The sequence below is a fragment of the Epinephelus fuscoguttatus genome, linkage group LG7 (assembly GCF_011397635.1).
Source record: "Epinephelus fuscoguttatus linkage group LG7, E.fuscoguttatus.final_Chr_v1".
Lineage (NCBI taxonomy): Eukaryota > Metazoa > Chordata > Actinopteri > Perciformes > Serranidae > Epinephelus > Epinephelus fuscoguttatus.
The window spans coordinates 21,506,234-21,527,539 of NC_064758.1; the positions used below are offsets into that span (position 1 = coordinate 21,506,234).

Here is a 21,306-nt window from a genome sequence, read left to right on the forward strand (position 1 = left end):
TGATTGGCTCAAAGCAGATCAGGCCGGCTGGAAATCTGTCTGAGTGGGAGGGGGACCAGACGTATCCACCAGAGCAAATAAAACATGAGCTTGCAGATTTGTCTGGTTCCCAGGCTAGTGTGTGTTACCCATATCACCCAAAACTACATCTGTCACACTACTGGTTACCATTTCAGACACAGGCCTATTACTTAAATAGAAAGCTAATCCTCTTCAGTTCACTGACTACCCAACAACGGACAAAACATCTATGGTCTAAAAGGGGAAAAGTGTTCTACAAACAAACCAGGAAAAAAAACCTCAGCATCACGGATATGACCAGAATTTTCAAACCCGGTCTTGTTTATGCTGCCGTATTTTCAGCCAATATTGGTGGCACAAATAAACTCATATGACAAGTGACATCACCTTAAAATTGTCAATAAAAAGGAAAGCAAAGTCTGTTGTCTGTAAAATCTTCACACCCCATCTGCTGATGAGATCTAAATCAAAGATCACTCCTTTTTAAGATTAGAGAGAACCAGCTGGCAGTTCAACGCTGCGAGTTACAGGGATACTCAGAGAGACAACAACCACTGTTAACTTTTTAACCATAATTGCACCTCATGACTTATACAATGCCTCGTATTCACATTCACTTGATTTTATAAAACCGAATGAGGCTCAAATGTTCAAAGCATTTTTAGGAGGAGCAAATGTCCTTTCTATGTTCCAACAATCGTCCATTATCTGCTGTGCTTGTGCCATACATTAGCCCATGCGGTGTCATCCCACTCAAGTGGATTAATCACATCTGAATCATTAAGCTGGAGGTCACTTCTCAGCTAGTGGGGGGACAAAAAATACCACAGGAAGCTGGGCATGGTGGAGATTAGCTCCTCACAATTAGCAATGTAACATCTGAGTCCATGTAATAGCTCGGTTAAAAAATGCAGCAGCAGGGGGAAGGATTTCAGGAAGGGATTGTTTTTATATGGCGGAGATTGAGGGCAATCACTGCTTCTTCCCCCCTCCTCATCCTCGATTTGTATCTTGTTTCAGGGCTGAAGCTTTCTTTGTGCTTATGTGGCCACATACCCTGTGGATTCAGCTTCTGATTGGAGTCACATGAAGACTTACTATGACCAATTTTACAGTAATTTAAGTAAACAAGCCCCCCCCCCCACTATAACTGGAAAACATTAGATAAGCTGCCTTTCAGACAAATAACTGTAGTCTGCTTTCAAATCCTAAGCTGTCCCCTCCTAAACACACACACACACACACACACCAGCCCCCCCCCCCCCTTTGCTCCTTTCAACAACAGGCACAGATCTCCCCCCACAGTGAGAGCTGCATGTGCTCGGGCCAGAGTTCATAGCCTCTGGGGTGCTGAAGGGGGGAAGTCAAGTTAATTTGGTGGTCCTTCAACAGTTTGCTGGTTGCAGCCGGTCTCTTGCACACGGTCCCCCTTAAAACACTCAACTTCTTTCCATTATTACACTCCAATAATCAATTTATGACACGAACATGGCTGTAAATCCAATAGCCAATCCCTTTTATGTAAAACTTGGGGAAATCCCACCCGTTCAAAATTTATGTAGCACTGACTCATCAAGACACATTTCAACATTTTTTCCTGTCAAAAATGCAACTTTTCTCTCCTCTAGGAAGTTGATTGATTGCTTAGACACACACACACACACACAAGGAGTTTTTTGTCTTTGATGTATGTTTCCTGGGCAGCAGGAAACAACGTTGCTATTTAAGCTCTCACTTTGTTTACTTCATTATTCTGACTTTAAAACCATTAGCTGCTGAAGCCTTGTTACAGGCTGCTCAGGTCATGGAGGTTGCCTGAGGGTCTGCTCCACAGTCCAGAGAGAAGAGGAGCCAAGTTTTACAACAATGCAGCCAACTTTCAGCTCGCCGGAGCACTCAAAAACATTTGACTCGAGGTCACACACGCTTCCTATAAACAAAAATAGGACACTCTACGCTTTAAAGTCTAAGTGTCACCCGGCTTTATTCATCACTATTGCTCAAATTCAGTTTTTTCTTTTATAATCACACACACATTGCTCTCCCTGTCTGCGCCCCCCACCACCTCCTCCTCCTCCTCTTCCTCCAACCACAACCGTCCTGCAATCTTTTTTTGTATTCAACTACTCACCCGCCAGTCTGGTGATTCTTGGAGTCCCACAGACTGCTGCAAACAAGTTCAAAACGCGATCCTTGCCCGAGATGACCCACCGAACTTAACGCCAGCTGGGCCAAATCCAAGAACCGGGACAAAACCAAGGCGCGCACGGACACTTTTCTTTCCTCCTGTTTTAAACCCACTGCCCGCACGGAGGGGCTCGGGCGAGCACTTGCTTCAACAAAAGACGGTTTCACTTTACTGATTTACAGTCCGCGTCCGATATAAAGCCGAGCAGAGGCACCGCACCGTCAGCCAGTCCCCCCGTGAAACTGCTCCTATTCCCTCCGGCCGTGTTGTTGTCGATGATAGTGTCCACATGAAAAAGTAACACAGCGCTGTTAGTTGTTTCGAGGGGTAGGAAACCAGCGAGTTCGCCGTTTACAGGCTCCGCTTCCTTTTTCCACACACACACACCACGCATACACACACATGCATGCATACACACGCGCGCTCTCTCTCCCCCTCTCTTCTGTTTCCTATGCACACACACTCTCCCTATCGCTCCCTCCGTCTCTGTAAACCCCCCCCTTCTCCTCCTCCTCCCCTCCTCCTCCTCCTCCTCTTCAGCTGTTCAACAGACGCATCCACATGGCTGACCTAGTCTTTCTTTATCCAGACACTAGTGAAGGAGAATTACCCCGACCACACTCAAAAAAGAGGAGAAGAGAAAAAAAAGCAGAGCGAAACAAAAACATGGACTGGATTCAAATAATCGTCAGGGACAAAAGGGTGGTGGTGGTGGAGGTGGTGGTTGGGGGGACGCCAATGGGGCTGCTGATTGATGGCAGCCCCGTAGGGAAACGCGGCGCGCACAGTGCGTGTGTGTGTGCGCACACCAGGAAGCGAGATGCACGGCAGCCAAAGTGGCCCCGACCCACCATCATCAACCGATCAATGGTAACGCTTATGGGAATGTGACTCAAACACTAAAGCGAGACAATGAAAAGCAGTGAAAGCTTGTAGTAGTAGTGCCTTGTTAATAACAGCTTAATGGCACACTACATTTTTCTCCCTGTGTGTGTGTGTGTGTGTGTGTGTGTGTGTGTGTGTGTGTGTGTGTGCGCAAGGACACATTTTAACGATTGATACATAAATACATTAACTGATTTATATCTGAAAACATTAGCTATATGCATCTGCTTGGGGGGGGGGGAAATACACAAGAGGAGAAGCGGATGAATGCTGCTCAGGCTTGTGGAGCTCATTTGCATTTTTGGATAATGAATTAATTAGTCACCCCACCCATTAAAAAGGCAGAAACAAGCGGGGATGATAATGTGAGTAGTCCATTAGCAATATTTGGGAGGCTGATTTTAATGGCTAGCCTCTGCGTCGCATCAAATGTGATCCTGGTTATTTCCCTCATTTTGTGGTAAAATATACATTATGTTTTAATGAAAAGAAATCTGACAGTCTCCCTTACACATAAGAGGCGGATGCAAACAAAGATGGCCTGCTTTAAGTTATAAATTAATAGGATGATTTCCATTTCACCGAGCAAGTAGCTTGACACATTTTCATTGTCTTAAACATGATATTATTGGATCACTGTCAAAATCCAATTACGTAAAGCAAATAGTTTGAGCACTGGGATGGGTTTTTTTTTTGCACTAAAGCCAAACACAGGCAGCAGGAGAGACGGGCAGTGAGGATCAATAGCAATTGAGTTGAGGGTGGTGTGCAGGGGGTCTTTCATTGTGCTGCAAACCATGTTGGTTGCCTTCGTTTCAATAGCAGAGGGTGGGGAGTGTGCAACAAAGTGCTGGTAAAACCTTTTCCAGCTCCTGAGGCATCTGTCCTGAGAAGTCGTACTCCCCCCCTCCACGTAGTAACCTAACACTACGGCAGCAGCAGCTCCTCCCTTATCACTGTATGTATACATTTCACAAGGTCAGTGTTTATGATATTTACACACAGTCTGCCTCCTCTCCTGAGTTACACAAACATCCAGAGGATCCAGGGCTGATAGGGAGGCAGAAATGCATGTCAATCTCTGTTGGGGATACACAGTCAAAGATAGAGGGGTATTTCAGGCTTCATAAGTGATTGTATCACGTGTTACGCAACAAGAAAGCAGCCAACATTTTCAGCAGGTCGGTGAGGCTTAAGTTGGGCCAAGACAGCATTGAAGGGTGAGCGCAGTGAATCCTCTCTGAAGGCAGTGCAGCGCAAAGCTGGATTGGCTGGCGGGGCAGGCTCCCCTCCCTGGCAGATGAGATCCCATTATCAGGGAGACGAGAACTCCACCTCCAGGATTTCACAGCTCCTCTGTTTATCACATGGCTCTGTCAAGTTGGGCACCATTAACCGATAATGAAAGGAGACAACCGGTGCAGTTACAAGCAAAGCACTCCACATTCTACAGGCCTAAGCATGTATCTGGGAAGCTGACTGTGTCTATTCAATTCTGTTCAGCATTCAAACGGCCCATCACAATACCTTTTCCCTGAGCACCCCCTTCTACAGCTCACAGTGCCTTCGATCCCGGCAGAACAAAAACTGGTTACTTGCTGCCTCTTTCTGAATTCAGAGGAAATGAAATCTAACAGAGCCGAGCGCTTGCTCGAAAGAGAAAATGACACTTTGCTGCAACTGTCTTTTTCCTAAAGATTATTAAAGGAGAACAATTCCTTGTAAGAGCTAACAAAACCAGAGGGGGCGTATGAGAGGAGGGAAAAAGGCACAATAAAGCAACACAAACTATCATTTTGAAATATGTTTTCTTCATCCACATCAAACATAATTAGTACAAGTGTTACTAAACAAAAAGACTGCAAGACAGCCACTGAATCAAAGGCCAACGCGGCCCCCTCCTCACCCCTCCCCAGTCTGACTACTCCATTTATGGTTTATAGGATTCTGTAGCCACTTACGCTCATTAAAAATGAATACTTAACAAAAGCTGTGGCTGACACACACTGTTTGCTTTAGCCTGATTTCTCCACACTGGAGAAAAACAAGCCACTCAGAGGCAGCAAACACAGAGAGCAAGCGAGGGAGAGAAAGAGAGAAAGTGCTCGGCGATACAAGTAAGTCAGCCAGTAGCTGAAACAACAGAAAAAAGCGACATGGATGACTGAGCCAAGCCTGTGAGAGACTTGGCAAGCCTCAGAGGCCCTGGCCTCTTAAGCACTCATATCTAGTAACTTCATTTAATACATTCACCAGGGATGAGCAGACAAGTTGAAGGAAAAAGGGATTGAGAGAAGAAAACAGACTTGTAAACCAAAAGGAGGGTTAGGTTGTGGCGGTGGTGGGGGTGTACTTCAGAAGCTCGACTTTAACACATGACTAAATCTCCACAGTGTAACAAGCTAACTTCCCTGCTGCCAAAACATAATGCGAGGAGGGCGAAAAAAAAAACGGATGTGCTAGACTGAACCTTGAGACCATTTTACCATTCTCAGGCAGGTATTATCTACAGGAGCCGTTCCTCCCATATTAAAAACTTGAACAGTGCTTTTCCAGATGGGGCTTTAAAGCAGTGACTCTCTCCTCGCCACATGTACTAAATCCATAAAGAACAAAGACTCTGTGTGACTGCTGCTTGAAGTTACTGTTCCTCATACTGACGGCAAGTGCTGATAGGCCTCTCCCTTCACTGCTGGCAGGCAAGCAAAAAAAAAAGCTGACTTCAAATCATTCATTGCCCCTTTTAGCCTTCATGGATTCTTAAGAGAGCACTTTACAAGTTGGGGGAATCCAAAGGGAAAATAGGGTCTTACACGACTAATTAAAACACAGACTTTGCCTGGAGGGGGTTGAGAGAAGGGGAAGCAATAAAACAATCCTCTCCAATCTCCCAACAAAGTAACTCAAGGAAATTACTCAACTAAATATGGTTAACTGCACGCTTGTGGATATGAAGATTCAAGGACTATTGCTTTTGCTAAAAAGAACAGTACTTGACAGAGTGAAATTTCATTAACTAAGAAAAAGAAGAAAGGACCTTTAAGAAATAAAGGTTGCTCTTTTCTCTACACAAGCAAACAGCCCTGTTATGGTGACAAAAGACTAACTGAAAATCAAGATGTCCTCTGGAGGCAATCCAAACAGACAGCTAGTAATTAACCTGCTACCTAGCGAGCCTTTATTTGCGATCATTAACACAGTTGTAAAAATGTGAAAGAAGCCAAGGAATGGTATTTCACTTCAGGCAATCAGTGCAAGGTCTAGCCTCGCATAGCTATCTTGTTTACATAGCTATTCACAGTCACATTTGGCAGCCTCGCAACACTCTGAAAACCAAGACACTTGTAGGCTACATATGTCTAATCTCTTTGCCAAGCTACACAAGCTACTCAAGAGAGTGAAACTTGCTTGCAGCAGCCATTTGGTAAAACTATTGCATATTAAAAAAATGAATGTAAGTAAACCTTATTCCAGATGGAAGTATCTGCCACCTGGCAGACAAACTGATCAAATGTTAGTGAGAGGAATCACAGCATTTTCTCTTTATAAAATACAGTAAAACCCGACTGCTCATTTGCAGACTTTGATATATATTAGCAAAAAAGCAAACTGCTCTCGACAGGAGCTCACACTGTCAACAGTTTCCGTTAGATAACAGCTTGCTGAGATGCATAGTGAAGCTAAGGTAAAAGAAGATCAGCGTGTGACATGCTTATAAACCAGAAAAACCAACTCTCTGTGGCCATACTCCCACGCAAATAGGAGGTGACACAAACAAATGCACATGTGTAATAACTTAGATGCTGTTTCACTAAGCCCCTGATTTTCCACAGATATTCTTCGAGCTCTCACATGGACTGTCTGTGTCTGTCTGATTCTCCAGGCAAAACAGGGCCTCATTCATCTGAATAAAAGAGCAGTTCAGCCTGCCGTGGCTGCACTGAGAACAGACTCTGAGGAATGAGACTGTATTTCCAAAAGGGCCATGGAGAGACAGAGTGCGGGCTGTGGCGAAAAGAGGAAGTTTACATTTCAGGCAAATCCTTTTGTGAACAAAGACGCAGCGAGATAAACAAACAGTACATGTGTCTGATGCTTAGCTCTGGAAGCAGTTAGTAAAATCCTATTCCGGCAGGGTGAAACTCTGTTTAAAAGTCATCAGCAGTCGGCTGAGCACATGGGGTCCGTGGTCATGAAAGCAAAAAGAGAGAGAGTGGCGGTTGGAGTGTGTGATTCCTGTGTGGTTACTGTCTCCAAGCTAATCTGCTCAAATAGCCTATGACTGCTCCATTTCACAGAGAGCACATGGCTGTCTCACCTCCATACACTGCCACCTTATGGACAGTAAGCGGAAGTGCAGCTTCATGCTGTTGCTGTGCTGTAAGAGGAGTCTGAGTGGGGGAGCTGAGGCTCATAATGTGTAAAACAAAAAAAATTAACTCCCTACACTATAATTCATGACATGCGTATTAAGATACTCAATATGGCGCAATGGCCCACATGGCTGTAGCTTTTTTTTTTCTGCAGTACCAGTGCTTATTCAGAAATCAATTACCCTCCTCTGGTCACACTTGGCTGCTCTCAGTGTGTAAGCTAATGATTCAACCATCTAGTTTACAGATAGATAGTGATAACTAGAATAAGCACATCCATTATAGGTCACAGGAACAAAATACTCAAGTCATTCAAGCTAATTTTTCACATCTTGAATTTTTTCCATCTCGTTTTCCTCACATTCCCTTTTTTTCAATCTGGCATGAATAATAGCAGAGAGGTAATCTCAAAGGCAAATGTACGGTCAGTGTGTCAACACTGGGTGCGGTGAGAAAAGGATGTGTTATTCAGGAAGACAGCACACAGACAGGGTGTTGAGGCTGTGTTATGAGATTAGGCTGTTTTTTGTGGGAGCGAATGGGTAAAATCTGTCTGTGTGCAGTCGGAGCAGACAGTTGGGAGATCAGTGCTGAGGTCAAGAGGAGCCACTTAGCTGTGCTTTGGCCTCCCAACCCCTACAGCGTGCAGAATCAACCGCTCAACTGTGGGAGTAGATAAAAAGCTTGGCAGCAGTCTTGCAACTGGAGACGGCTACATTTACTAATGCATGCAGGCTTTATTTATGGATTTTTAAAGGTACAAAATGGAAATTAATGGGAATAGGTAGGAAGGTGGGAAGCTTGCTCATTAGCCAGAATATATATTAGGCTAGCCTCACTAGTGCTGATCCCTAAAGACACTAAATCTGGAGGATTGTTATAAACAAACAAAGCAATAAACAACCCTCACTAAAACCTATACCTCTCTCAATTACAACTAAACTATGAAGGTCATTTCTGATTTTTCTTTCAGCTATTCTCACTATAACTAAATACACGAGATTTAAACCAGATGTGACGCTGTTTCCTCCCTACCGCACACACTATTACAACAGCAGTGAGACAAGAATAGCTGTCCCTTTGATGTATCTGGTGATGAGATAATGTGCCGAAATCTGAGAATAATATGTTAGGTGTCATTTATGATTACATGGCAAGCTCGCTACTCTTTGTCTTTATTGTTTGGACTTATGAATCAACTGAGCATGGAAGTGTGTTTCTCATTATGCTGTTGTGGACACACAGAGAATTACTACTCAGAAGTGGTGAGCTGGAAATTCTGCAAATTGCTTGTTTGGATGCACATACTCTGCATAATGCATGAAGCATCTAACATATAATAGATACTGTGTGCGTGTGTGTGTGTGTATGCGCCTGTAAGAGATAGCGAGTGGGAGAGACTGGGGAAATAAGAGACAGGCCAACGCTGTTGATATTCGACATTGAGCAGAGTGGAAACCTAACATGTAGCACGCTTACTGTCTTTATAAAAGGAACAGTGGGGAGAGGAGGGTTGGTGCAGCATTAGCTCCTTGAGTCAGCTCGTGGAAGAGGGATGGATGGAGGGAAAGATGGATGGGTCGCGTGAGGGAAGGAGAGACTGAGCGAGGGAGGGAGTGCAAGCTGTGGCGCTCTCCCTGTTCCTGCACACATCAGCAGCAGGAGGGCAGGGATGCGCGGAGGCCACAGCGAGCCAATTACCAAACTCATTAAGTAACCTGCTCGTCGGCTTTGAACTGCAGCCCCCACCCCAATATGGTGACTGAATTCTCCGCCACTGTTCTGGACATTCAGATAGGCGCTGCTCTTACTCTTCCAACTCTTTTTTTTTTTTAAATGGCAGGAAAGGAGGGTGTAAATAGCAAAACGGTAATCATACTTTCACATGTGTTTATTGGAACTGAAAGTGCAACGCAGAATTGCAAGCGAAACCGCAATTGAGATACTTGGTATATTGACGAACAAAGGAAATAATTAGGGCTGACTCAAACGCCTTGAAGCTTCGGTTGTTGCCATGGTAACTAATGGCCGATCAAGCAGCAACCTCCAGGGCAAAAAAATTAAGCTAACATGGAAGTTCCAAAAACTGCAGTTCATTAAATGGCCACTTGAGGCTGACACCAGAGGCTAGTCGCTCCCCTTAGACCACCATGTTAAAATGTCCAGTTTCACAGCAGAAATAAACGTGTTTACAGCCTAGAACGAAAAACGTTTCCGGTCTCTATAGCTAATTTCCCCGTTCATGACAACTGTACAGCGGTTGAATATTTATATAACTCACCTGTTCAGAAATTATCACGGCTTAAAGTTATACATAATTAAGTGCAGGATGCTTTGAGTGAAAGGCTGTCTGCCAATACTGTCTTCTCAGTCAGATTCACCCCTCGCTCCTTCATAGCTCCAGCCTCTCGCCTAACTATGGTCACTTCTGGGTCCAAAAACACAAGACGGCTACATCTGTAATGCCGAACCCGTAGCTTCAAAACAGTCATTCACAAACCAATAACTGACCTCACGGTAGTCACATCCATTATTTTTACAGTCTATGATCTAAAACTAAATTTGAACGTTCATTTCTTTTACCCTAAAAACAGGCCATACATTAAGAAATAGTGATCCAACATAATTCGTTATGTATCAACATTATTTATTGGTTATTCTCGAAACGGAAACTTGAGAACTTAGTGGTAGGCCTAGTTTGCTAGCAAGATGTTGACCAAGTCAAGCATCACGAGTAGTTTCAAAATTTACAAAGACGACCCCAAAAAGCATCACCTGAAAAGTTTAAGTGATAGCTTAGCCATTAGCAAAGTATTTTCTTTCTCTAGCTGTTGTTGCTAATGTTACTGCAACCAGCATGCTAACAAAGTGGCTAATGATCATGTTATTTTAGATGCATCGACTGATGTTTCAAAATATGTCCTCCTGTCTCTTAGTCCTCCACCTCCCATCGCCCAAAACCTGATTATTTGTGGACATTTCTCACTGAAGCTTCAATGCCCCAGAAGTGGTATTTGCCACAGCTCCAGAAATAATACATCCAGACACAAACACAAGAGTAGGTTAGCATGGGTTAGCAGTTGAGGGATGAATGAGTGCTGACAGGCTTGAGCCTTTCTCTCCATTGAAAGCAAAAGTAGGGGAAAGATGGCTGCAAGGGGGGAAGACGAAGCACAATGAGGGGTGAGGATGATGATGGAGAGGAATAAGGCTGGGAGCACCAAGGGCAGGTAGAATACACGACCAAGGACCACTGGGTGGGGCAGGAAAAGAAACATTTCGGGGAGGGGGGGGGGGGGGGGGGGGGGTTAGAAAGCACTGTGTTAGTCAGCACTCCAGTGTCACAAAGCATTGTTGACTAACCTTGACTGCATTCACCTCCTAGCTCCCTGCCACACTGCCTCTCAACAAGTATTGACACAACGACAGTCTGCAAAAGAAAAACTGAAGGGGAGGAACAGACACACACAGAGGACAGAGGGAAAGAAACGTAAATGATGTGCAAATGGAACAAACGAGGTGATAACAGCTTGACAGCAGAGGTGTATGCATGGGTGAAGTCAGCAGCCATATTTGGCGTAATGTTGAACACATGGTGAACGTAGCCACTGAAAGAACTTGCGCACACACACACACAAAAATAATAATACCCCTCACAGTGCAGTTAACATTTTCTACGAGGAGATTGTGAGCATTTATTCCAAGCCAGTATTCATTTCCCTCTTCTCAATAAACCTCTCTGGATACACACAGATCGAGGCACTCATACCTGCTACACACACTGTTAGACACACACACACACACACACACACAGACACACAGTCCCCCCCACCCCTGAACCTCCCCCATTATCCCATGAGCCCTCTCTTCTCTGCCTTGCTTGACAAGAGCTTGGAAATAAAAACATCACAGCTCTGCCTCGCAGCACCTGTTCAATAACATTGACATTTCACATTCAGCATCCGCACACCGAGAGATTCCCTGCATTTACTCTCTTTAACACTCAGAAACGCAACACATACACACACACACACACACACTATCAATCTGCTACATTTCAATGCAAGCATTTTAATACTGCACAGACTGGGGATGTGTATGTGTGTGCATTTTTGTCCTGCACATGCACCTGCTAGAGATGCAACTGTATGAGATTTTCATGGTGCGATAAGTGTCTCAGAAAATACCACGGTTACACAGTGCACGGTTTTATACAGTTATATTTATTATTATCAATTACAATAGGAGGAATGTAAACAGGTGGGGTTTTCAGGTTAAACCAACCCTTTATCATTTTCAAACCTTTAAACTATTTGTCAAAAACAGAAGTGTAAATGTCAGACAGGAAGTGGAGGAAGAAAGGCGATGTGCACATGTGGTTGCTTTTATTTTAAAAATACTGTACTTAAGCAAATGCTTAAGGTGTGATAACCGTCAGTTTTAATACCACAGTGTACAGTTTCAGGTGTACAGCTGCAACTCTAGTGCCTGCAGTCATGTGCAGGGTGTAACAATCCAAATTAATTTTTGGACGTATGGTTTGATTTGAACAAATATTTATTTTTTAACAACAATTCACTTATTAAAAGATTATGTGGAAACAGTGTAGGGTAGAATTGTGTCCTTTTCTAATCATGTGATTCAATGGTTGGCCACGTTTTTTAAAGTGAATTATAAGGATAAATTAGGGGATAATTTTGGTTTAGAATAATGAATAGTATAGCATATGTTGCATGTCATTATGTAGCTCTGAATATTTATGATGAGAAAATTAAGGACACCCTACAGACGAGATATAATAATGAGCGACTGATGAATATGTAAGGAACAGTAGGGTGAATATGTGTAGGATTTTGTCTGAGCTATTTTTCTTTAAAGGCTGTTGTGGCTGGTTTCTTAACCAATTATTTCCTGACGGCAAAGCTGGAACAAAACAAGGCAACATCCCATGATATTTACCAGATGTACAAAAATGATACTGTTTGTTATTATTCGTTCGCTGCCTCTGATGCAATTCGCCTCCTGAATTCAGCCTGCATTTTGAAGTGAAATGGTCTGTTCCCTCTCTGAATTTGAAAATAACACCAGGTGTGCAGTGAATAAAATCCAAGTATTTCTGTCCGTGCAATCTCAGCACTGTTCAACAGCACAGTGAGCAGAGCACACTGTCAAAAATAGCACAAACACACCATCCAGATAAGCACATAAACATTTAGTTTATCAACGCCATGATCAAACTCACCAAAGAGGATTTAGAGGTCGTACATTTTTGATGTAAACATTTGGCTCGATATTCTTTTAGATGCACCGTGACACTATAGTGCATGTTTTCATACAACAGTCGCCACCTGAGGAGAAGATGAAATGCACAGTGGGCCATCTAGTGCCAGGGCTCAATGGTGTCACCAGGTGCAGCCTAACCTGGGTGGCTGAGCAGGGACATCTGTTTGACAGCATTAGAGCCATCAGAACCCTGCCATAACCACAGATTAAATGGCAGTAAATCTGAGGATTAGATCCGCGTATGAATAGCTCACATTGATTTCACAATCCCTTCAGTAACTCTGGAATTTCCACAGGGACAGACAATGTGGGCATCAAACACACACACACACACACACACACACACACACACACACACTAAGATTCATCTCTCTCCTAGTTAAAAAAAAAAATACAGTCTGTGACTAGCCTATCTTCATTTTAATCTGCTCATATCTCGGCCTAGAGGCTGTATCCAAATAGCACAAGGCATGCAACATCATTCCTTTAACAAACTGCCCGTCCATCCCGTCTCTCCCACAAGTCACAATAGAGCAACTAAAACAAGCTCAACGGGCCTAGAAATGTCCAGTCCTATATTCCAGTATGTGTGCTCATGTGAGAGCAAGATCACTTCCATTCTCTGCCAGTTGAGGGTTATTATTTGTGAGCACAGTGGTACAGTGGCCGACAAGGGCAAACGCGCTACAATAGCCAAAAACATTTCCATAAAGAGAAACGTGCTGCAGCTTCTGAAACAATGCCAAATCAATAACACATACAAAAATCCAAAACATATACAACAATGGAAATGTGCTGCTCATACATAAACAATGCAAAGTCAAAAACACACAAAGAGACTAAGCTAACACAACAGAAAAATGCTGCATATCCAGTCAACACAACAAAGTTCTCCTGGCCTCTAGGGGGAGCACTAAGTGGAACAGTTTGATTTTTGACCCGAGTGAGAGGGACAAGACGAAAGAGTGTGAGTAGGAATAAAAGTGGAGTAAAGAAGCGACATTAAAAGGCATATACTTCTTTACATTTGGCTTTAGTCTTTTACAATATTGCAAATATTACTTTACAAATGAGCAACAGATTACTGTTGCCCTTGTCGACCACTGTACTTGGGTGATGGAGTGGATGGTGACAAAGACAAACTGGCCTTTCCTTCTCTAACTGCCTGGTCTCAGTCTTACTATGTGAATATGCATGTACTCACACACACACACACACACTCAGCCCCAGTGGGACCTTTCAGACACGACAATCCCCAAATCCCACGCTGAAACCTCAATCCCCTCCGACCACCATGGCCCTTCGGAAGCTGGCTGACATCAAAGACAACCGCTTCGCTTTCATGACTTCAGTCCGCCTCTCGGTCTGTCAGTGTCTCTGGCTGTCCGGCACATGAAAAGCCACTATTTTAACACCAAGCTCATGCTAACCACTTCAAACACCTCCACAGCACAACATGAAGAAACCAAAGATAGCATGTGCTGCGTCTTCACTATTTCCACTACGAGGCGGGGTGGCAAGTGTGTTAGGATATGAGCAATGATTCCAAAACGGGTTTCTAAAGAGGAGACAACAAACTGCTACAAGAATGTAGTCCAAATTGCATAACCATATTTGGCAACTTGATCCTCACACCCAAAAGGGCTGCTCTGATCATCATAGCTGACCTTAGCTACCTATCAAGCCAAACGAAAGCGATTACCTGGTGATTAGTGTGCGTTGTGAGGCAGCTCCATTAACCTTTGAGAAACAGTGTGGAGGCTGCAGTGTCTAACCAAGTGGAACGCTCTTCTTACTACCCCCGAAAAAAGACACGAGTGAGGTGAGTGAGAGGGAGGGAGGGAGGGAGGGAGAGACTGAGAAACTCAGTGTGACAGTAGAGCAGCTCCTGTTAGGTAAGCACATTGAGCCGTCAGGCCGGCACATTCATCAACACACAGAATGCCAGTCAGCAGCACCAGCAGGCTCACCCGCCTCTCTGCCACGCTACTGTTGCTGTTGTGAGGTGGGGTAGGAGGGAGAGTGACAGGGAGGCATTTGCAAAGCAGATTTGGACCATTCGCCCCAGCATTTGGCAGTGCAAATGTTTCTATGCATGGTTCGAGTGGTTTTTACAAGCATTTCCCCTGCCCTAATAGATCGGCCACGGGCTGCTAATGATATCATTATCATACATACACTATAATAGCCTGGACCCAGGGTGTGCCAAGATCAATGGATGGCAAAATCTGGATCAATTGATTAGTCTGCCGCTGTTAAGCTGCTAAAACATATTTTGCGCACAGTCAATGTGTTGTTGGATAGGCCGTGAATGAATTGGGTCCTTGCCTGTTTTCAGAGTGCAGCATCCAGACATGGGGTTATGCAAGTGGATTGGTGCCATATGAGAAGTGAGCTGAATTGGCAGGGCTGACAAGCTTCCTGCGCTCTTCTTAATGTCAACCACAGCCACTAACATTACACACAAAGCTCCACATTAAGACTAAAATGACTATTTAACATTCCAGACAGAGTGAAAACAAATGAATGCTTGTATGTTATCTCTATTGTTCTTTTGTCATTGTGAAAAGTCACACAGCCACACTATTAAAGTGGTTTTATTTTGAAAACCAATTAACCAGCAACAGGCCTGCAAGTAGAGAATAAGTGTTAAAGGCCCTGGCTAAGGCTCACAGATATTTTTGTAAACAGATATTTTCCACTTCGTTTTAGCCTCTCATCCCAACAGTTTTTGGTCACTTTCAAAACTCTGGTTTGCATCTCTGTAGACATGTAAAACGAAGCGTTTGGGAAACGAATTCGCACTTGCCCAAATGTTGCTTTGTGAGCATGCGTTAGAAACAAAAACAACAGTGGACTAACTTTAAAGTCTGCCAAAAATTGCAGGTTTGGATTAGACCCGAGTGGACCAGCAGATGGTGGGACAATGTCAAGAGTCGGATTGTTGTTGACTGGGGAGTCAAAGGAAAACTTTTAGCATGTGTAGAGCATCACTTCTATCTTTGAGTGAGCTCCTTCATCTTTATATCAAAGGCAAAACAACAGTGATGAGATCTCAAGGAGGTGTTTTGGAAAAAGTAACATTAGCCTGTACACTTTGCTACCTTTGTGATGAGGGGAGACCGGTGACAACAGTTAACACCAAAGGCACTGAGAGTCATTTTTGCATTTTTGAGTACACAGAGATTTTTTGTAAAATGAAGGTCGTGTGGACGGATATTTTTTCTTTTCTTTTTTTTTAAATGGAGGGGGAAAATTTTACTAAAAAAAAAATATCCCTTTTAAAAAATAGGCACTGTGTAAACTAAAGGCAGATTGGTTTTGTTCAACATGCCTGGTTACGCATTTGAAGACCATTCATCCTACAGCAGAAGATGGAGAAGTATCATCAAAGTAAATCAGACTCTTCCAGTAGCATTACATTAATATTGCATTAGGACTGTAGGACAGTGTGATGTCGGTCTTTTAATCTTGAAACATAGGACTAAGGTTGTGGACTTGCGACAAAGTTAGTTTGCGTTTGTATCAACAGGGGACCCTCAAATAGCACATAACATCTTCAAACATTTCTGCATTTATTTAGCAGCATGAGGTGAGATTTGATTTTTGAATAACGTTCTGAATTATGCAATCAGCGACAATTTATGTTGACATGTTTATGCGTGGGTATGACAAGAGTAGGCTTGGTCAGGATTGTTAAACTTTGTAAGGCTTAAAGGTATACTATGCAGAATTTTCCTAGAAAGCAATGTATGCACTTATAACAGGCAATTCCTCTTCATCATCACTAATGACCCACTACGAGGGTGTGGTGGTGTATTTTTCTCTGCCCTCTCAGACATGCAACAATTTCTTGATTAAACAATGAGTTGATCGACAAAATCAATCTGCATTCATTTTGATAATGATAGACTTAACAATTAATTAATCATCTAGAAATTAATTGGTAGCTTAATTGAAAATGAAAAATACTCTTTAACTGCAGCTGTAATTTAATTTTCCCTTTACTTTGTGGTACAGATATTAAACTCCAGAAAAAAAGCTGACAGTATAATACAAATCATTATAATCAAACAAGTGCACGCAGCCCCAGAATTGCCACCTCTCTCATAAAATGCATTTCCCAAGCATCACAAAGGTGCCATTTGTTGCAGGGCTATTGCATTGGGTTGCATTATATTTTACAGATATTAATTTATCATGTCCACCTCCTGAGCAGCGTTCAGGCTTGAATCATAAGCGCTCTCATCTTTTCCTCAGGCTGACTTGGTCTCAATCATGACTGTAATTTGAGAGCGGGCTGATTGTGTTAGGAGGAAGCTGATTGCACTGATGAGCAGAGAGCTGCTGAGGAGAAGAAAGTGGGACAACCACGCTGAAAAAATAATGGCATCAATGACAGGTGGGGTGATACGAGGTTGTCAAAGAGACTGTGTCGTTTTTAAATGATCGCCCTGTCACCCGACGACAAAATGCAAACTGGCCAAAAAACAATCCTGCATGAATTAATCTCTACTCCAACCTTGAGATACTGGACTTGGCAACAGTGAGACTTTTGCAATGCAGCAACACCATCTAAATCATATTAAAGTGAGACCAAGCTATCCACAGGGTTAACTCTATCTGCAGCATGATGCAACTTATTCCAGTACACAAAGGCTAATGCAGGTAAATCACACCTAGCGGACTTGAATGCTTGACACTAAGCTTCCTGGCACACTAGCTAGCTCGAGTGGGCGAGAAATGAACCCTGTTATGTGTCCTGACACTGGGCCCTGCTCCCCGGCAAATAAAAACATGCCTCTCACTTACTGGCTGCCTGCGCCCACAGCCCCATACATCAGCATTATAAAGGAGCTCGGCAGCCTCAAGGTCAGCTCAATTTCCTCCTGCCGTTATGAAGTATCAGAATCACAGCGAGAGGGGGCACCCACACACATGTAAAGAAATGATTTAGGGAGCGAAGGAGGGGAGGGAGAGAAAGAAAAGGAGGGTGTGTGTGGGGGGTGGGGGGGGGTGGGGGGGGGGGATTTGGAGTGTGAAGGAGAGGTGGTGTGTAATACAATGGGGAACTGTGACAAATCACCAGGAGAGAACCAGCCTCTTCTACAGTAAGGATGTGTGAGTGCGGGCATTTGTGAGAAAATGTAGAGAACATTAAGCCCGCTTGCTCATTCCACACGCTAAGAGAACACAGTAGTCTGTAGTATAAGTAATAGGATTGAACAGTTTTTGTTTAACAAGCCGATTCCACTTGTGTACTAATCGCTCAAGTGTAAGTCTGTGAAACTACAAAGCAATTAGACCTACTAAATTATTGTTTCAGAAAATGTGAATACGATGTTTACCATTTACTGTAATTAAATTCTAAGCTGTTACATGGGCATAACAGCGACCTAATGCAAACTAAATGTCTTTTTTCCTTTTGAGATCTGGGCCCATTCATCACATGCCCAAGCAATTTGATAAATTACACAGAAGCATGAAAGCTGATCATTTGCGTAGCAGAGAGTGTGGAGCGTGTGTGTGTGTGTGTGTGTGTGTTTGCCTCTGCCTGAGTCGGCAGTCATCCTTGGCTGCCTCGCTGGCTGAGGTTTGACATCTTCAGCTAAGAGCCTGGGGAAATAACAGCAAATTCACTTAATGGCACCACCTCATCTATTCCTCATACAGGGAGAGGAGGGAGAGTTCCTTGAGGTGTTACAAAATGGCTGTGTGCTCTCGGCTGTGCTCGCCATCTCTCCCATCCGTGGGGGTGCAGGTGTGTGGGTAAACACAGAGTGCATTGAGATCCATCACCGGCCTTGGTCAGCCACCAGCTGTAATTTGCAGTCAACTCTGACCCTTTGTGAAAAGCCAGCCTGCCTGTGCTGCTGCTACGAAGCTTTTTGTGGTGACAGCGTAATCTGGTTTGATGCGCGCGTGCGTGTGTGTGTGTGTGGTCGCATATGTGTGTGATGATCTGTGCATGCAAAGGCAAACATATACAGACCTCGATGCAGTGCATGGCTGCAGGTACGTGCATGCATGTTTGTGCAGGTGTAAGTACGTGCATGTGTATGTCTGCAGGGAGTGCTACAGAGCCAGAGGTGTAATGGCCCCACTCCATCTTTGCGTGAGGTATTGCAGAACAATCCAAAGCAGCTGGGAGGGAGCCTGGGTTGGCTTGCAGTTGGATAACATCTCAACGTAACAGCAGGTATGCTATCAGTGCAGCTCGAATCCCCTCAGGGCTATTTTCAGAGCCTCTGACCCCAGCGTGACTGGCTGGATGACGTCTCTGTGCCAACAACACAGGAAGAGCAAGACCCAAAAGCATGCTGCTGCTTCCTCTCGGCTGCACAACATTTCATTCCAGCAGCCCTGAACAACAGCTCTTCTATTGTTCAGACGTTTCACTAAAGAAGACTCAATAGCTCAAAGACTGAGCTCACAAGGACCACAATTTTTCAATAATTTACCAAATTCAGACAGTGAATTATAAATCACCATGTAAACACACTTTTCGAATTACCCTAACCTGAATGCGTTCATATTCAGAGAGAGCATAATCACATTAAGACATGCATTCCAACCGCTTTATTCAACAGCGTTTAAGATGTGTGTGCACCTTAATGGAGTGATGAATCACAATCTGAGCTTTGACAGTATTTTGCTGAAATCCAACTGCTCTGCTGTCTGACTCAGTTTTCATGTGGCTGTGAGATGAATAGTACAAGGCACAGTGTTATTCCAGAATCTGCTCAAAGGTTTTTAACACAGTAGCAACATGACAGAGAGATATGAGGCTGAATACTGGAGGGAAACTGATGTTGCAACATAATGCGGAGGAGGCGTCTAAAGATATTAATTAGGCTAAAATGCCGGGTAGCATGTAAATGGGAATTAGTAGCCCACACAAACCAGCATAAAAATACATATGTAGAATAAGGTCAATTGTGAGATTGCTGCAGGCGGTGCAAATACAGTTGGTAACACAATCAAATTCAGGACTGCAACATTTTCATTATCAATTTATCTGCAGATTATTTTGTCAATCAATCAATTATTCATTAAAAAATTGTGAAAAATCAAATAACCTTGAGTCTGAGGTGACTTAGGCTGTGTTCGAAAACACATACTAATATACTGTTCATACTTTGTCTGGTGTAAAATTGAGTATGTAGTGTGTTCACACTGCATAGCATGTGAAAAATGCTCGTATGTATATTATATTAGCAAGAATCTGAGTAGGAGATGTGAGCTTACGGGACATAATCAACTGCTCCACAATGCATTGTGTCTCTTCAGACTGCGTAACAACCAGCCTGCAGAAATTTTAGCGAGGCTAAAAGCTATTAATTTGTCTCTTTATAAAGTTTGGAGATTTTTGCAAGTGAGAAAGTAACAATTTAGATTCCAAATATGAGGTCAGTTTATCCAAATTATGCCTTTTTGGAAATTAGTAGTGATGTTACAATACCATTTATTCCTTCCCAATACTGATTACGGTAGCTAAACTTGCGTATCTGCCCGAACAGAGTTCAATTCAATACCACTACATTACAATACATAAATAAATAAATAAATAAATAAATAATGCAGCTATTTACTTTAAACCCTGTATGGATGTGTTAAACCAGGGGTGTCAAACTAATTTCAGTTCATGGGCAACAAACGGCACAGTTTGGTCTCAAGTGGGCTAGACCAGTAAAACCATTGCATAATAACTCATGACTATCTCTCAGTGTAAAGACTTACATTCTTGAAAAGTTCACACATTTATGAAACACTACTCACTGTCATTCCATATGTATTTTTTCATACATCTCCACTCCTGTGTAGAAATGTTGGCATCACCACACCAAACCAAAGTTGAAGCTATTGATGAAGCAGATTAAGTTATCCCCTGCCTTACAATCTATTTTACAAATCAAAACTTTTGGCAATGCCTTAGCCATAGGGTTCCACCAATATTGTTTTAAAATAGACGTCTGATACAGATTGTTTTGTACTTAAGCTGCTGATTAACACTATTAATTACGACCACAGTAAGTATTCAATATTTTTTCAGAGAACTGTATTCTGGTTCGGGGTGGGAAAGCCTCTGAAGCACTATTTTACGTGAAGTGGCACCTGGCACCTCCTAGCGTCCACAAGTGCATCAGTATTAGATGTGCAAAGTCATCCAGTGGGCTGGATTTGGTCGGACCAAATGTTTGACACCCCTGAGTTAAACCTTTCATAAAACATGAACACATACATACAAAGAATGAATGTCACAGAACTATCTAATTGTCTCAGTGTAAAATACTGCCAAACTGCTGACAATTTAATGGCTAACGTTACACTATTTATTTACCGGAAATAAATTCTTCTTTGCCGCTCTAAACCAGTAGCTGTCAGTGTCTGCATGGTGTAACTTGCTGAATAGACTACTGTTTTAGAGCAGGAAAGAAGAACTGATTTCCATATTTATCCAGGTGTAAAACTACTTTAAATTTTGTGTAACAAATTATGTGGTATCGGATCAGTGCATAGACTCGCCTACTTGCTGATACCAGATTCAGCTTTTTA

General features: G+C 43.2%; 1 protein-coding gene across 4 annotated transcripts in view; it reads right to left on the bottom strand.

Moving 5' to 3' along the window:
* The window catches only part of rerea (arginine-glutamic acid dipeptide (RE) repeats a), a 146,744-nt gene that overhangs the window by 105,698 nt on the left and 19,740 nt on the right, over positions 1-21,306 (bottom strand). The window contains exon 2 of one of the 4 annotated variants that reach the window (XM_049580776.1): positions 10,831-10,911. The exons of 1 other annotated variant lie outside the window; for it this stretch is intronic. The gene's annotated coding sequence lies outside the window, so the exon portion shown is untranslated. Of the gene's footprint in view, positions 1-2,152; positions 2,687-10,830; positions 10,912-21,306 lie in introns of those variants that run through there. 2 more of the 4 variants (XM_049580778.1, XM_049580775.1) reach the window with 2 other exon arrangements.